This window comes from Rhinatrema bivittatum, chromosome 2 (genome assembly GCF_901001135.1).
Source record: "Rhinatrema bivittatum chromosome 2, aRhiBiv1.1, whole genome shotgun sequence".
Classification (NCBI taxonomy): Eukaryota; Metazoa; Chordata; class Amphibia; order Gymnophiona; family Rhinatrematidae; genus Rhinatrema; species Rhinatrema bivittatum.
Window position 1 is genome coordinate 731,530,756 of NC_042616.1, and position 13,530 is coordinate 731,544,285.

Here is a 13,530-nt window from a genome sequence, read left to right on the forward strand (position 1 = left end):
ATCCAGACCCACAAGGTTGGATAATTTGAAAAAAAAAAGAAACCTAACCCTTTAAATTCAAGCATAGCTGGCTTCATTTTTAAGTTCTTCGGCTACATGTAACCGGATAGCTTTAGGCTTAGTATACTCAGTGGGATGTGTATCCCACTGCATATCCAGAGCAAGTTATACTGCAAATTTAGCCAGAAATGGAGTGAAAGAAAGGCTATCAAAAAGAAGCAGAATCTGTACCAAAGTCTATATGAGATAAAACTTTAGAACCTGAGGGCCTGATTTTAAAAGCCCTACATGCGTAAATTCAGAGGATTTATGCGCCTGGGGAGTGGGGGGGGGGGGGGGGTGTTACGCGTACCGGGCCTATTTTATAAAGTCCCGGCAACGCACGTAAAGCCCCAGGACGCATCTAAGTCCCGGGGCTTCAAAAAAGGGGTGGGGAGGGGGCGAGGCGGTCCGGGGGCGGGGTGGGGCTCCCACTGTGCCAGGGTATCGCGTGCCGGCACGCTGCCAGCATGCGCAACCTGCGCCTGCCCGGAGGCAGGCACAGAATATAAAACAAAAGTTGGAGGGTTTAGGATAGGGCTAGGATGGGGGGATAGGTTAGGAGAAGGGGTGGGAAGGATAGATTAGGGGGAAGGGAACAGGTGAAGGCCGCGGGCGTCGGCGCGTGCAGGGTGCATAATTGTGCCTCCCCTTGCGTGCACCGACCCCTGATTTTATAACATGCGCGCACCTGCACCTGTGCATGTACGCCCGCGCGCTTCTTTTAAAATCTAACCCTGAGATGATAAAGATTAAAATTCTTCAATGATATAAATGCACAGCAAACTACCCTTTTCCAAGGGAAAGAGTACTCTAGAAAAAGTGGTCACAAGAACGGGTTCCAAGGGTATAGACTCAGGAGCAACATGACATAATATTTCTTCACTGAATAGATGCTGAATGCATGGAATGGCTTCCCAGTCGGAGTAGAGAAGACATCAACAGTAACAAACATATTCAGATTTTTAGTTATAAAGAAGGGAAGCGGAAGTAAATGCAGCAGGAATTAAATTGGGCAGATTAAATACTATAGGGCCGAAGTAATAAAACCTGCGCTCAAACTGGCACATATTTTCTGCATATTAATGGGCTTTTTTAGTGCACGGGGTAAAAGCAGGCACCTCTGCAGGATGTAATAAGGGGACAGCATGCAAATTAGATACGCGCAAGATAATGCACACAAGACCTGATATGTGCCTCAATACCCGCGTTAAAGCCCTGATGCAGAAAGCCACAGGAAAAATCCACATTAAAATAGGTGCAACTGAAAAAATGTTGCAGATTCATAACGGGTATTTCTAACTTTTTAAAAAATAAATTGTTTCAGCTTCTACAGGCTCTTTTACTCCATTGCTAGCAATAGTGTGGTTGTGTGTCCGTGCAGCCTTTTCCTCACCGGGCGCCCGTGGTTGCATTGCCTGTGAATGGACAATTACCTCCCTTACATGCCATTTGCATGCAATTATGCGTAAGCTGCGGGTTATTTTATTGGGTATGTGTGCACGTTTTTTCTATGCCAAATGCATTACTGCATACCCGCGCAAGATTAGCGCAGAAAACCCCGTGTAATTACCCGCACAAAAACCCCGCAGCAGATTTTGCACAACTAATTACGTTAACCCATATACGTTTTATTCTTATTATTCAACCAAAAACAACAGTTCAGGAAGACTTGAAACCAGGTAATCCAAAAACTAAATCACACTCCTGACCTAATGCATTCAAGCCTGCCGCTGTTTGTATGCTAACCCAGGCTTTATATTTAGATCATCAGTCCAGTTATTAAATTCCCACAATAAAGTCCCATATTTTAGAATTTTCAAATGCAGATAAAATGCACATATCAAACACCAGGAGAATCAGGGAGGTCCACAGCCTTCTAACTTTTCATGCAGAGGAATGTTGAAGATGTGCTTTAGCATTAGGATATAACAAAGCTTCCCATCTGCTATAGATTTTAGTGGAAAGGCAGAATAACAATTCATATTTGAGTATTTTTTGGCTGAGATGTTTGTAGATTTTTATACTCTGCCTTCATTTTGCATTACAATATAAATAAATATGTTTTTATAGTATTCATGTTAACTACTTACCGGCATATTTTACAATGAGCGCGCATACGCCCATTCACGCACATATCGGTGCGTGCGTGAGTGAGGATACCCTGTAAGTTTTAATTGCACATGCACTTGTGTACTTAGGGGTGAATTTTAAAAACCCACGCATGCCAAAGACGGGAAGTACGCGCAGAAGTGGGGCTTGCGCGTGCCACACAGATTTTAAAAGGCGCCAGCACATGTGCGGTATCTTCCGGTACATACACAAAATTTTTGCAGGGAAAAAAGAGGCAGGGCATGGGTGGGGAATTTGCGGGACATAGGCATTTTGGAACTTTAGCATGAAATGTGCGTGTAAGTACTTATGCTCACGTGCGCGCCAGAGTCCCTTGCCGTCTAACTTTACTTCTGCTATGGATAATTTGTAAGTCCTAAAACAAAAAAAACTAGACTAGTCAGTGGGGTTTTAAGGGTCGGGCTAACAGGGTAAAAGGGAGGCTAATTAACTGTGCGGGTGGGGGTTAGGAAGTCCTATTCTTTACCTGGGCGAACTGGGAACAAAATGCATTGGCGCCTGTGTCTACTAAAATCTCACCCTTTATGCAGTAGAGGCGGCATTGGCACGCACATGCGCGCGTCCATAGAAAGTTGTGCACACATCTACACATGTACAGCCTATTTTATACCATAGAAATGAATAAACATAGGAATGACGGCAAAAAAAGACCAATCGGCCCATCCAGTCTACCCAGCAAGCTCCCACATTTATTTTCCCAAACTTATCTGTTTCCCCAACCACCAAGTTCAGGCCCTTGTTGGTAACTGTTTGATTCAAATTTCCTGCCATCCCCTGCCATTGATGCAGAGAGTAATGTTGGAGTTGCATCAAAGGTGAGCAGAAGGCTTAATGGTTAAGGGAAGTAACTGCCACATCAAGCAAGTTACCCCAGTGCTTGTTTATTCAGACTTCACAGATCAATGCCTTTTTGGATGTTGTCTTAATGTAAATCCTCTTTTCCACATTTATCCTTGCCGTTTAAGAAGAGAACAATACAGTATATGCATTCCAAGTGATGTATCAGGCTTAATTGGTTTAGGGTAGTAACCGCCGTAATAAGCAAGCTACCCCCATGCTTATTTGTTTATCCAGATTGTGAAGTTCAGTCTTTGTTGGTTGTTGTCTGAATGCAAATCCTCTTTTCCGCAATTCCCCCTGCCATTGAAGCAGAGAGCAGTGCTGTATATGCAACAATATGCTGTATAAGCAGAGAGCAACGCTGTATATGTTACAATATGGCAGTGTCCTTTGGCACGAGCCTGCAAACGTGTGCACATGTGCATCTGCGCAGCTGTGACAAAGTTACCATCTTATGTTTTAAAATACACCAACTGCACATAAGTATGCTTCTAATTTTAAGAGGTTACTCGAGCACAGCTAGCATGCACGTGTCTTCCATAGGACCTTTTTGGTTTTTATATGCAGATGTCAGCGAATTTTAAAGCAATTAGTCCACCAGTTTGTCTAGCTAATAGTGAGGTCTTTCAGACCCCTCTTGTTCTTCATCCTGGACAATGATCCATTGACCCAGACCCTTCATCCTGTTCTCTAAGCTGTACAACTCAAGATCTACAAACTTGCTCCTCCTCAGGAGCAGCAGTAAAGTTGCGAGGATATCTAGCATATGTGCGCCATGGATTTCATTTCTAAAATTTAGTTTTATGCGCATAAGTCTTGGCGCTGCCCCGAAGTACCCCTGCCCGCCCCTTTTTCGGCTCCTTATTCCTCATGCGCACATGGGTAAATGCGCACATATTTTGCGGCTTTTTAAAATCCGCGTTGCTCTCGCATATGTGAGCATTTTTGCACAAGCAACGTTTTAAAAATCGAGCTGATACTGTAATAAAAGTATAAGTGAAAATTTAAAATAAGATTAATTTATAGTGGAGCCTAAATATCAATTTGCATCGGTGGTCACAAAATGCTGCTGGTACAAATGGGAAAGACTGCTCAGTTCTGCTTGGGAAGATGTAGCCCTTTGCTAATTATGGTTTTCTGGGATGGATCAAATCCTTGCAAGTGAGCCGGCTGTCTGAATGCTATGCCAAATTACCACTGCTCTGAACCATGCACAATGCAAAAAAAAAAAAAAAAAAAAAAAAGCCTTCAGAAGGAGCATAATTACATTCTCCTTTCTTGAAAGCAATTTGAATGAAATTTCCTGGCACAAAGGGGTGGACTGCTGCCATATTAATGCAAAATCTACAAAAATATAGTCTATTACACCCATATCTGAGATAAATCCCTTCTGTCCTTGGAGGAGCTATCTCAGAGACTTCTTTTCTGGTAACAGCCAACGTCAAAAGCATAATTGTAAGGTGACTGCTGCAGAGGGACTGTCATTGACATTTCATGCTATGTCCTGATAATGGATCCAGTTAATAAGCTAAATATGAACTGGGGCAAAAAATGTCTATCGCAAATATCCTGGTGCATTTTCTACTTCATTTTACATACTGGGCCCCAGATCTGTTTTCATACAGAACAAAGACAAACTTTCACCAAATACAGAATAAAGAGCCCATAAAGTAAAAATTAATAACTGAATGGGAAACCACAATACTAGACTCTGCATGCATCGTAACAATGGGAAAATAGAAACACTGCCATTCTTCATGGAATATCTAACAATAAAATAAAGAAATGTAAAACATCAATAATAGTAAAGTCATACTAATAAAAGGACTATTTGAAAACAGTTGATAAATAGAATGACATCCAATAATTAAAAACTCATAAATATTATATTACAAAAAAAAGTTTCAACTTCAAAAAAATATTGAAAAGCAGCACACACATCATATAACACCCTGGTTAGTTGCAATAGTTGTTCACAGAAGTTGAGATCAATAGGGATCACACTCTAAGGCATCACAATTGGTTACACTTGGCACAGATGGTACAAGACCTGAAGCCCACCAAGAGAGGATCTGAGTTTAATAGCAACCACCCTGGTGAGGTCAATATCCTGGAGGAGAAGTTACTGGGTTCTGGCAGGAAAAGAGACTGGCATGAGGTGTTGGTGCTGTGGTCTCCTTGCAGCTACAACTGCAAAATTAGCTCAAGTCTCTCTGCAGTTGGATCCTTACATGCTGAATCTCTGTGACTCATAGGTGAAAGGGAATATTGTCCTTTAGTTCAATGTATTGATTTACTGGAGGAGATGCTGGTGGCTAGAGTACAGGAATAAGAGTGTCAAAACCAGAAGGGCAGTGGGGATGCAGCAGAAGAAAGCATAGGCTGCTATTGAAATACTGACAACATGAGCAGCATCCTGTTAGCTACCACTTCCCCTCCCATCACTCCCTATGGACACTGCAGAACGGGCTCCTCTTCACAGGCTATAGCTTCAGCAGATGGCAACAGAGACCACTATCCTTCCCCAGTAAAGACCCCGGCACAAATGTCAAATGTGCTATCTTGGACAGCCCATCAAAGTTATAGCTACTGAACCTTTACAAGGCTGCAGTCTGGACTGACCTCACCAAGTTTGTCCAACATTTCCTTTCCTGCTCACCAACCAGTGTGCCTCATGAATAAATATTCTCAATAACAGGGGACACCATCAATCCATATTATTCACTGCTGGCTCCAGAGTTGATGGAAAATGTGGTCTTCTGTAAAGATAAACCTCCCTCTCCTGAGTTTCTCTAAATTTCCATGCTAGCGGCAGGAGGACTTAATGCATAGCTACAATCAACCATTGCACACATTGAGGCTGCTTTTAAAAATGTACGCGTGCGCATACTTTTGTTCGCGCAACCGGCACAAACAAAAGTACGCCAGATTTTAATAGATACGCGAGTAGCCGCACGTATCTGTTAAAATCCGGGGTCGGCGCGCGCAAGGCTGCGCAAAATTGGTGGCCTACGCGCGCCAAGCCGCACAGCCTGGCTCCGTTGTCTCCGAGGCCGCTCTGAAATTGGAGCAGCCTCGGAGGGAACTTCTTTTTTTGTCCTCCCCCCCCACCTTTCACTCCCTTCCCCTACCTAACCCACCCCCCAGCCCTATCTAAACCTCCCCCTACCTAATCGCGCACATGTAATTCGCGTGCATGATTAGGCTGCCGGCGGCCATGTTCCGGTCTGGGGGGCTGGTCCAGAGGCTGCGGCCACGCCCCCTGGAATGCCCCTGGGCCGGAACCACGCACGCGGCCACGCCCCCAGATCTGCCCCGAACGCCACGTCACCTCCGACACGCCCCCCCCCCCCCCCCCCCCCCCCCCCGGACATGCCCCTGACATGCCCCCAAGCAAAGCCCCGGGACTTATGCACGTCCCGGGGCTTTGTGCACGTCGGCGGCCTATACAAAATAGGTACGCCGGCGCGCGAGTGCCCTGCGCGCATAAATCCGGTAGGATTTACGCGCGCAGGGAATTAAAAATCTACCCCATTGTTTGCTTTCAGCTTGTTGCTGCTGCTAGCCTGCTCCCACTGCCCAGCCTTTCTTGGATGAACTGTGGTATTTTAGCTCCACAAACATAACAATTAAAAACGAAAAGAAAATCCTTCTTACCTGCTCTTCTCTAGATATCTTGGGGTCCTGATGCCACTCTTGCAACTGCTGCCTGACCAGCAACTCCTATAATTCCTCCCTCTTGATTCAATATCTTGTTGTGTTGTTGTGCCATTGTGATTTTTGGCTCACTCTGCAGTCTTCATATCATTCTTCTTTATGCCTTATCCTCTCTCAGTATCTTAGGGTGTTGATGCCACTGTTCTTGTGGCTTCTCTTTGCATTCTGTGCCTGGGGATCTTGATGCTACTGTTATTGATTCCCTTTGTCTCTCATTTTGGTGTCTTGAGGTCTTCGTGCCAATGTTGTTGGTTCCCTTTGTTCCTGTTTTGGTGGGTTTTCTTGCCACTGTTTTTGGTGTCCGTTGCCCTTCTCTTGGTGTCTTGGGGTGTTCATGCGACTGCCTGCAAGTTTCATTAAAGTTGGATAGAAAATACAAGTGTTAGAGTCCAAAATAGTATGCATTTCCCCAAATGATTAATTCTAATGGAAACAAAGAAAGGACTTAACAAAATCAACAAATGTACATGGGACCCTAAATGTATGTAACAAATGAAGCTGGTCATTCATCAAAATGCACTACGGTTCATAATGCATGGTGCAAATGTGAAATTTTTGGAGGGGGATCAGGGAGGAGTTTGGGTGTGATTTAGTTAAATGAAGGGTATTTTCACACAGTATTAACTAGAGATGTGAAATGGCGCCGGCCATCCAGTGCTCCTACCATGTGACAGGGGCCGGCCAATGGCACGGATACCCTGCCACATGGTAAGGGCAAAGGGCCATCGGCGCCATTTTTATTAGTGGCAGCCGACGGCCCGAGAGCGGGAGATCGCTCCTGGGACCACCACTGGACCACCAGGTAATTTTAAAATGTTTTTGGGGGGATCAGGAGGGTGGGGGAACTAAGGGGGCAGATTTAAAGGGTCGGGGTGGGTTTAGGGGTTGTTTTAGTGTGCCGTTTTCCCCGCCCTCCTCCCAAAACAATAAGAGAACCCCATAATTTCGTGAAGTTTTCCTATCGGTTTCGGGGAGCCTCTGATTTCTGACAATTTTGAAAATATCGTACGATATTTTCAATCATCATATATCAGTATAGTATTAACTATACTTTTTTTCCTGGCTTGCATGCTTGGGGGTGGGGGGGGGGGCAATGAGAGAGAGAGATACTCCATGGACGGCCTCTCTGTGTGCACCTATTTATATCTCTATAGGAGGGCCATCTAATAGGAGGAGGTGAGGTGGTGGTGGTTTCGGGTTTAGGGGCCAGTTTCGCATGTAGAGTGAGATGTACGAACAGCAGTGTACACCTTGGTGAAGATTTGCGTCACTTGGAGTGAGGAAAGTCTCACAAAGATGAAATTTTGTACTATGTTATCTCACCCTAGCTTGATGGTATCCTGTATAGAGTCACATGGTGCAGTAATTCAAAATTTCCATAAACACATCCCTTTTTGTTATCAATGCATTAGTAACACTTTTTGATGAATCTAGCTATACAAAGGCAAATTAACTGAAATAAAGGAAAAGTCCCAAGTTTTTGGGGTTTTTTTATATTCACTTCAGTAGTTATTATTGTAATCAATTGCCCATAATAGTAATATTGAAAGAATGGGTATCATAAACAGATACAAAGAGCAGATCTCAGTAACAAATTCTTATGCACATATATAATCGTATATCCGACAATTCATTGATTCATTCATTCATTCATTCATTCATGTAAATCAATATTTTTTCCTTTTTTTAAGCATGAAACCTCCCAAATGGGTAGAAAGCCAAAAGTAACCAAATTGAGTAGTTAGCTTTATATATTGTAAGCACTTATGTTGAAACAGGCCCCAAAATTAAAAAATGCCAAAAGCTGTCAATTCATTTGCCATATTCTGATACCACCAACCCAAATTCATGTCCCAGCTACTCAGCCAGCCAAAACTATTGTGTAAAACAGAATGGTCGACAATTCATAGCATCAGGATGTTGTCAGTATATCACTAAAAACAACAAGCAGATAGCCCTTGAATATAATCCAAGTAGAATAAAAGAGCACACAGAACAAAACCTTATATGTTTTCAAAAATAAAAATTTAAAACAAACACGGCAGCAGAAATAACAGGTGTAGCTGGTTATACATCCACCACCTCTCGCCTTGCAATGGGCCACAAGCAGTATCAGTAATAAACAACACCAAGTTTCATTCATTTGCCAGGTTCAAAAAATAATTTCTGCTAAATAATTTTCATTTCACTTGTATTAAATCCCAAAACTAACTGTTTCTACCCAATTTAAAAATCACTCAAAACCCAATACAAATTATCCACCCCAAACAAATATTAATGGATAAACACTGCAGAAATCACTTACTCATCTTTTCTGCAACCTTCAAGGTCGGGCATATGAAAATAGAACGTCCTTAATGTTCAAACCACCCGACATGAGCCCCTGTTTTGGCAGACACCGCCACCTGCTTCAGGGGTAACTATTTCATCCAGGACGATTGTACAACCAAATCTTAATGATCATATACGAAGTCACTGATCCTCTTCAAAGTTGACTTTTAAATATATAATAAAAGAGGCAGGAAAAAACGCTCAAAAATGATCAGTGACTTTGTATACAAACACTAAGATTTGGTTGTACAATCGTCCTGGACAGAATAGTTACCCCTGAAGCAGGCGGCGCTGTCCTAACCGGCGACCGCTAACGCCAATCGGGTTCTCATTAGGAAGGAGGCACTAGGGGCGCACAAGTAACCTTAGGGCCTCCTTACAAATGCAATCCCCTAATTTAAAAATTGCATGGAACCTCCCTTGGGGCATCTGGGGGCTCTTTAAGAAAGTGGGTGCTGACTGTTCAGCGCCCACTTTCTGCTCATATTTATTGCATCGGCCCCAGTGTTTGAAAATGTGCTCCAATGCTCTGTGCTAAGTTCACATAGTTTTCAGCTCTAAAAGAAAGAGGTTATAGGTTAGTTTGACTTCACATTAGAGAGTGAAGAAATGTCAATAAGTTTAATCTCATGGAATTTTTTTTTTATCATCAGATCATAGAACTCATTAATATTTATAGACTAAGCGGTTTTATCTGTTACGGTCCCGGGCCATGCCCCGGTCTCTTCACCTATCTTGAGGCCAGCCTGGGCTGCTGATATACCTCCCCAGCCGGCAAGGCCCGTCCTGGCTTCTGCCGTGGTGCTCCCTCCTCGAGGGAGATGCCGTCAATCCTCCGTGCCTAGCCCCGCCCCCTAGGCGTGCGCACGCACAGGGGCTCAGGATTTAAGGGGGGCAGCGCAGGAAGATAGTGAACAGCCCACAGATGACGTCAGACACTGCTAAGCCTATGCCTTGCCTTGCAACGAGGTTCACTGGTCCTGAGTTACTAGTTGTGGCTTCTGACTTCGGCTTATTCCTGGCTTCTGTCTTCGGCTTGTTCCTGGCTTCTGACTTCAGCTTTTGTCCACTGGTTCCTGACTCCGGCTTTCATCCAGGAGGCCTCGCCTAAGTCCAACCAGCTCGGGTCCTCACGAGCTCCTCTCAGGGGGACCGCGGGCTTCCAGTGGTGAAGATCCAGTTGGCCTCCTGACTTCAGCTCTACTCTTCTCCATCCTCTGGAACTCCTCTTCAGACACCGGTCCACAGGAGACCGCACGTAAGTCCAAGTGGATCAGGCTCCTCCTGGGGGGATCTTGGGCTTCCAGTGGTGAAGATCCCTCCGGTCTCCTGCCCTGTGCCGTCTCCCGGCTTTGACATCCATTGTCGGTCTTCCCATGGTGTGTCATCATCTGTCCCAGCCAGCTCTAGGGTCCACGAATCCAACATTTATCGAAACTTCAAATGCTTCAGGTGTTCAGTATTTATGTTTATTTATGTTTCTTTGCAAGGTTAAAATAATCACCTTCTTTTGAGACCTATACAATTATGAATTAAAAATATTTCTATCCTAACATAGCACTTACAATTCACATTCTCTGAGCAAGAAACATGTCAATGCAGCTTTTAAGCTTTCTACTGACAACTGGTTTTAGCCAATGGCATTGATTTCCATCATATTTCCATTAAATTTGAAAAATTATTTCAGGCTGTTGGGTGTTAAAATTATGGTAATTGATTTCACATCATTGTTTTATATTCAGATACTGTCTTTTATCTGCTCTGTTAATATCCCTCCTGATTAATCAAATGTACAATGGGTGAAAGCATGGAAAAGGCATAGGTCAGTTTGTTTGCTGAATACGTTCTTAGAATGATGCATAATTCATGTTGCATAGCCATTCCTGTTTGAGAAGAGCAATTTTTCATACAGTGCCATTCAAAATGTTGTTCTCTGCCAGATGCATTCAGATGTATTACTTTAAATGCAGGCTGATCATTTAGCTTTCAGCAGGGGGCTATGCATCACAATGAGATTACAACCTTACATCTAGGTTCCTATTTGTTCTCATTGCCTGCCTTACAATTATATTGTCTGCTGGAACAGACAGGCACCCTGGTCACTATGGAAGCACAGGGTAAGGATGTATGGTATTTTGTGAGGCTGAAACCCATGTTATTATATCACAATATGTACAAGAATGTTATAGATTAAAGTACAACCCAGGAAGTTTTAGGGTACCCATTATTCCTAGTTTAACCCTTTTTCGGAATGTTTGGTAGTGCAAGGGCACATAAAAGAATTTCTCTTTGTGCTATCTCCATTTGCCACTTTTCCAATTTTAACAAGCCCCAAGGAGTGGATTCTTTCTATGGGGGAAAGGCTTAACCTTTTAGGCCTAGGCAGTGAACGGGAATCCTCCCTGAGGTGTGTTACTGTCCCATTTGATGATGATAGAACTGTAGAAACAGGCAGGACATGATGTGGGTATTCAAAAGAAATGTTTCTTTGATTTGCAGAAATTAAATAAATGTCCAGTTGGTGTGTTAGTTTTCTTACTTCACATTTCTGTTCAATCTAGGTCATGCAGAGGGATCTCTCTCTTCTTCATTCTGTGCATGTTTCCTTAGTACTACTCTCTGCGAGCAGCTCACCACCTTTCTTGTCTGGGGGCAAGGACCCAGCCGGGAAGGCAAACCTATAAGGGGAGTCCCCTAAATCCCCAAAAAAGTCTCATATCTGCAGTCCAACAGAGTCCCAGGTGTTCCCAGCTTGTGTCCTGCATTCCCTGGGGGGGCAGATCCGGTTGGCGTCTTCAATTGATTTTGAACTCTTCTCTTTTGGACTCCTTCTGTGTTTGATCTCTTAGGGGAAAAGGTCTTTTTCTGGATACCAGCATGGCTTTTACAGTCCAGCCACACAGTGAGGAGGGGTGGTACAAAAACCTCCTCACTCTCAAAAATCCAAACTTCACCACTGGGTGAGGAATCACTGTAGTCCTCTCCCTGGATGGAAAGGAATAATCAGGTCTTCCCCCTCCTGTCCTTCAGTTAGGGGATTGCTCCACCAGCAGGATTAGGATTACACCCTGGAACAACCGAATTTGAAGTAAACCCTCTTACTAAAGTCCTTTCTGACAGGAAGGGACAAACCCTACCAGGCAAGCGGTGCACGGAAATTGAGCAATATCCTAACCAATTACAGAACAGGAGCAAAAAGCAGTTCCTAAACAAAACTCAAATCAAACGGACCACACTCACTAAGATTCTGACATCGTCCATTGCCCCCCCCCCCCCCCACACACACACACAAACAAACTTTCTAGACAAGGATTGAACCATTGCAGACATCCTCAGGGGGAGGTGCTGCTGGAAATGGACTGTCCCTCCTAGCTGTTACCTACCAAGCAGGGATCTCGGGAAAGCTATATAAGTAGGAACAGTCCCAACTATTCCTGCCCTTTTATGAGCCTGTGGTATACAGAAGACTTCTGGTGGGGAAGACCTGGGAAAACACTATCATGGCAAGTTTAGGGGAAAATGTTAAATCTTTCATTTGCTGCAATACCACTATAAGACATTACGATGGCAGGTTGGATGTGCGAGCACATAATGTCATTAGGAAAATGTGTGTATGTTTCCTTAAAGGTTTAAGTTTCTATGATTGGTTGCTGAAAGAGAAGTAGGCAGTATAAAGAAACATAGAAACATAGAAACATAGAAATGACGGCAGAAGAAGACCAAACGGCCCATCCAGTCTGCCCAGCAAGCTTCACATTTTTTTCTCATACTTATCTGTTTCTCTTAGCTCTTTGGTTCTATTTCCCTTCCACCCCCACCATTAATGTAGAGAGCAGTGATGGAGCTGCAACCAAGAGTTGCAAGGGAGTAAGTTTTGTTAAGTTGCAAGGGAGTAAGTTTTGTTAAGGGTTTACCCTTTTCTCCCCTACCCTTGCCCATTTAGGGTGGGGATTAGGGACTTCTAGCTATGTGATTGACTGAAGGCCCAGAGACCCTGCAAAGGAAGTGGTACCCTACAGGAGCTCTTCCCCTCAAGGGGAAAGGCCAAGAAGAAGTGGAGAGAAGTGCGCCTTCTTCATGGGGTTTGGACCGGAATGGAGAAGCACGAGGTGTTGACTGTGGAATGGCAAGGAATGTTTTTTTTTTTTCTCCCCCTAGGGGAAATACCATGCAGCCAGGCAAAGTACAGTAGTGAGGTGAGTTCACAAAATGAGGAGTGCCCCAAGGTATCCTTTTATGCACGGAGGTCTGCGGAATCAGAATAGAGAGAGAGGGTGGTTTCCTCTTCCCCTTAAGGAGCTTTCTGGGGTGGTGAAATGGAGAGGCCAGAGACCTGGATGTTCCATGGTGTTTCCTCCTGAGGAACTAGCTAAGAAAGGTGCAGAGTAGAAGCATGACTGGGGTGATTTCATGTGAAGGTGTGTACCAAGATGTCCTTGAAGCTCAGTGTCTACTGCACTAAAAGGATGA

At 44.0% G+C, this 13,530-nt stretch overlaps 1 protein-coding gene and 1 long non-coding RNA gene across 3 annotated transcripts in view; one reads left to right on the forward strand and one right to left on the reverse strand.

Moving 5' to 3' along the window:
* OXR1 (oxidation resistance 1) overlaps positions 1-13,530 on the forward strand; it is a 1,217,970-nt gene that overhangs the window by 43,225 nt on the left and 1,161,215 nt on the right. The window lies entirely within an intron of this gene.
* The window catches only part of LOC115085628, a 47,857-nt gene continuing 41,002 nt past the window's right edge, over positions 6,676-13,530 (reverse strand). Inside the window, exon 3 of the long non-coding RNA XR_003854910.1 lies at positions 6,676-7,073. This is a non-coding gene — a long non-coding RNA (uncharacterized LOC115085628). The remainder of the gene's footprint in view (positions 7,074-13,530) is intronic.